This window comes from Ursus maritimus, unplaced genomic scaffold, assembly GCF_017311325.1.
Source record: "Ursus maritimus isolate PB19 unplaced genomic scaffold, ASM1731132v1 scaffold_11, whole genome shotgun sequence".
Taxonomy (NCBI): Eukaryota; Metazoa; Chordata; class Mammalia; order Carnivora; family Ursidae; genus Ursus; species Ursus maritimus.
In genome coordinates this window covers 40,086,802-40,091,838 of record NW_024423453.1, presented here as the reverse complement: position 1 = coordinate 40,091,838, position 5,037 = coordinate 40,086,802, and positions in this window count along the sequence as shown.

The following is a 5,037-nucleotide window of genomic DNA, read 5'->3' as shown; positions in this document are numbered from 1 at the left end:
ATGATTTACAGAAACTAAAAATAATAAAGGGCTTAATGCTGAAGTAAGTACATCCCAGTCAAAATGCAGTCAATGGCATTCAGATCCCTCTGAGGGACAGTAATTCCACTGAGAGGCAGGGAGTGGTTGGCCAGGGCTCACACCGATAAATGTCAACGATTCAGGTACGAGGTTAGGACTCAGTCACAGACAGATATCACGGAGATTCACAGACAGAAAACAGGGGGAGTCTTCTGCACTAACACCGAAAGGTCTTTCTCGAAGAGCTTTGTTGAACAAGCAGCAGTGGCCTACCAGAAAAGATATTTACCATGGAACCACTTTTTAAAAGGCCAAATCCAAAACGCTAATTCTCCCACAAATCTTGATATTATTGCTCAGCACAGAAGATGTATTTCCAGGGCACCTGGGTGGCACAGCGGTTAAGCATCTGCCTTCGGCTCAGGGCGTGATCCCAGCGTTATGGGATCGAGCCCCACATCGGGCTCCTCTGCTATGAGACTGCTTCTTCCTCTCCCACTCCCCCTGCTCGTGTTCCCTCTCTCGCTGGCTGTCTCTATCTCTGTCGAATAAATAAATAAAATCTTTAAAAAAAAAAAAAAAAGATGTATTTCCATAAGGAGGCACCAAAAATACATTTGCACAAGTAAATACAGTCCACATTGAACCAGTATGAAAATGTGAGCCTTTATTGGCAAGTAGTAAACCAAACAAAAAGCTAAAGAAAGCCGAATCTCTGTTGTCTGGGAGCAAGCAAGAACACCTGAGAATCAAAGGTCAACAGAACTTTTGTTACCGGCCACGCAACTAAAACTTGCCACCGAACTGTTAGCTTACAGAGCTGCTTACCATTCTGCAACCTTCCAGATCATGCCGAGTTGAGTGCATTTTCCCAAAGGTGAACAAGTGAAAAGTCCAGAGCTAATGGTGACCTGAATGGAGCAGTGACAAATGTCCTGCTCCAAGACGCACCTCTGTAGCCGCAGTTATCGGTTCGGTATATCCCCAAGCATTCCCGGAGACTAAACGGCATAGACAGATATGGGTTCATTTTAGTTCAGTTTTTTCTGCTCAAGATCAATGCTGATTTAAGCTATCAGGGAAAGGGAATACACACAACTTCTGTCCAAAATCAGAAGGTAAAAGGGCAATCCCTAGCACAAGAGAGGTTAAGTGCTGCAGACTAAATCAACAGAAGTACTGAATAAATAATCTCGAATAGAACTTGGCAAGAATCCCAGATACTTTCCAGTGGAAGAATATGGTCCCAGTTCTGTGATCTTTCATACTAACAGGGACTTTCGCAAGACGCAGAACTCAACATCTAAGGCATTTAAAGCACTTTAGAAGAGTTAACTCAATCCCCTATTACATTCCTTTCTGGTAAAAAACAAATTTTGCAGGACTCATTTTGCCCCGTGGAGGATGAAAAGCACAAAGATGAGTGAATGACTTAAGTAAAATGCGTCCCTCTCTGCCTCGTGGCCAGAAGCAAATGTGAAACGTCCTTTCAACATGAAGAGTGACTTCATGAAAGATTTTAACGGAAACAGAGCAGAACCCACACATCCACGGGAATATTAGCCCCTTCAAAGACTACACGCTGATTACAAAAACGCCCGCCAATGCTCAACATACTTCAGGAACAGCTCTTTTAAGGCTGCCTCCATGTATACAACATCCTTTTGAAATTTTTAACTGTGGCAAATTTGGTTCTTTGAAAGTAGAATTGGTATCTGTAAGTTTTAAGTACATTTAGAAACATAAAGCTGACTATTTTTTTTTTTTAAGATTTATTGATTTATTCTAGAGTGGGTGGGAGGGGCAGAGCACAGAGCCTGACACGGGGCTGGACCCTGAGATCACGACCTGAGCCGAAATCAAGAGTCAGACGTAACCAACTAAACTACCCAGGCGCCCCATCAGGCTGGATATTTTTAATCGAAAGGGTAAATGTTTTTAACTGGCTTGTAAACTCCCTCTAAAAACAATTCTTAAATTGTTCTAGAATTCTTTTCCAACAGCAGCAGCTACGGAGTAAGCAGGCAACCTCCCCAGATGACCTCTTTGAGAGGCACATTTCACTTCTTACAATGTCTTTGGTACTGACACTGTGAATGTGCTTAATCAATTAGGAAACAGCTATGTCTGATACCATTTTTTCATGTTTTTCATTCATTCAACAAATATTTATGGTACACCTAATATGTGCTAGGTACTGTGCTCCTAGGGATATAATGGTGAGCAAAAACAGGCCCACTGCCTGCCCTTACAAAGACAATTTACATAAGCATATAAATTATAACCAGTAAGTCCAATGGGGGGAAAAAAGATTCATGGTGATGTAAAAAAGGTTCATTATAACAATGAGACCCAACTCATCTAAAGAGGCTTCCCCGAGGAAAGAAGATTGGAGCTGAAAATAAACAGGAGTTAACTAATTAAGCAAAGGCGACTGATAGGGAGACGTATGAAGATGGTAGGGGTGGGGAGGAACAGCATTCTGAGTAGTGAACAGCATGTGCAAAGACTCTGTGGCTTTTTAAAAGAGTATGAGCACATTAAGAACTGAAAGAAACACAGTGGTGCTAAAGTATTGGGAGCTAATGAGAGAAAGGTGAGAGAGGTGTGGGATAGGCTGGCAAGGTAGTCAGGCTGGACCCTTCAGAGCCTGGCATACACAGGATCTTTACCTTAATGAGAAGCCCTAAGCCTCCTAAAATGGGAGGAACGATGTGGGAAGGAAAATGACACCATGAAATCCACATTGTTTAAATATCACTAAGGCCAGGAGCACCTGGGTGATGCCAACAGTTAAGCATCCGACTCTTGGTTTCAGCTCAAGTCTTGATCTCAAGGTCAAGAGATCGAGCCCCATGTCAGGCTCCACACTCAGCACAGAGTCTGCTTAGGACTCTCTCTCCCTCTCCCTTTACCCCTCCCCCCACATGCTCTCCCTCATTCTCTCTCAAAATAAATAAAGTTTTAAATAAATATATATATATATACATATAGATGTATGTGTGTATATGTGTATACGCATGTATACATATATACACATATGTATACATACACACACACACATACACACAATCACCAAGACTAGAATGAGGAAGCAACTGAGGAGTAGACAGGGTAGAAGCAGGAAGACCAGTTTAGAAACTACTGTAATCACCTAGAAGAGAGGGTAGAGTTAACGCAGATGAAAGAAATGAACAGACTTGAGAGATACCAAGGATATCAACTCGATAAAGGATTGGATCGTATTCTCTGTCTGTGATTTAGTCAAAGATAATGCTTTGGTTTTGCCTAAGGGTTCCTTATTTGTCAAATATTTGCAAACCAAAAAGCATCATACAAATGCTAGGATTCTGTTTCCATCAGCTTTCTACATCATAGTTTGTCTTCTTTTAAATGAAGAAGAAAAAGTAGCAAAGAAAAAAACAAAACTTAAGAAATATCTCATTGGATGTAAAAATATGGGTTCCTGAAAAATTATGTCAATAAGAGAATCTATTTCACAAAGAATATTACTGAGTAGATATTTCTTCCCTGCACACAAGCACACACTAAAACATGCAGAACATTTATCATGATACCATATCAAGTGAAATGTAAACCACTATCTTGATTATTTCCATACACCACTCCTCCTTTATTGCAGGCTACATAAATTGGGTGATTTTACAACTCTTAAAGGACGGAATGGCTGAGAAATTTCATAATCACCAGCAAGTTTTATAATAAACCATTTAGTAAGCAACTAGAATGCCCAAGAGGCTTGCAGGGATTTAAATCTATTCTTTCACCAATGACTTTACCCACATGGAAGAGTCATTTTTATATCTATGTTACTACAATAAGCCACCTCCAGCCCACACCCTCCAAAGAAATACAGCTTTCCTGTAAGCCTGGAGACAACGTCATAGCAATATAATAAGTTCGAACTGTAGTCAGCCTTCTAGACTATCTGAACACATATACCACAAAAAGTCTAATTTTGGCCACATGTTTTCTTGTCTGACTTATACAGACCAATTTGTACTGCAGCTCAGAACGAACGTAAAAGAAGGAGCTGGGTTTTAGTAGTCTCGTATATCAACAACAAACGTACCAGCTAAGTTCTAATTCCATGAGCTAAAAAAAGACAGTCTAATTCTGAGATTTTGCAACTAGAGTTTATACCAACCCTTTAAAATGCAGCTTTTAACTTGGGAAGGAACAAATTCAATATGAAAAACACCGAGGAAAGAATATAAAACCACGGTATGTCAATAAACTGACTTCTACAGGCTAAATGCACTGCTAAACATGCTCCTTTTGGCGACTGAAGTCAGAAATTCTGCATGTGAATTTGTTTTTGTTTCCTAAAAAAAAATCATTAAGGTACTCAAGTATATGTAAAGTAACTTGAATAGTCTACAACAGCATCCTAACTCATTATCATTTATAGCACATACACTTAAAGCTGAATTGAGCAGACAGCGGTGTTTTGAGAAATATTGTATTTTTGATATGCCACCATAGCTCCCTGAGAAATGCTGCACTCTACATCATCGTGTGGTTGGGTTTTGTTTTTTTAAGACTTTATTTATTTGAGAGAGAGAGAGAGCGCACAAGCAGGAGGGAGGGGCAGAGGGAGAGGGAGAAGCAGACTCCCCACTGAGCAGGGAGCCCCAAGGGACTCAATCCCAGGACCCTGGGATCCTGACCCAAGCCCAAGGCACACACTTAACTGACTGAGCCACCCAGATGCCTGTCATGTGGTTATTTTTAAACATAAAATTTGAAATTTTTCTGGCACAAGGGTGAGGAGGAACAATCATGAAAAATCTCAGTATGGGGTGGGGGAGAACAATAAAATAGACTAGATTTCTCAAGACTTATAACACTGTAGTACTACCTAAAAGAGTAATTCACAGAAAAATATTAATTGCTACAGAGCAACGCCAGGGAATGTACTCTATAGGCCAAGCTGTGGGTCACTAAGACATTTTATGATCACATGAAAACCGAGGCGAAAGTTAGGTTCTATCA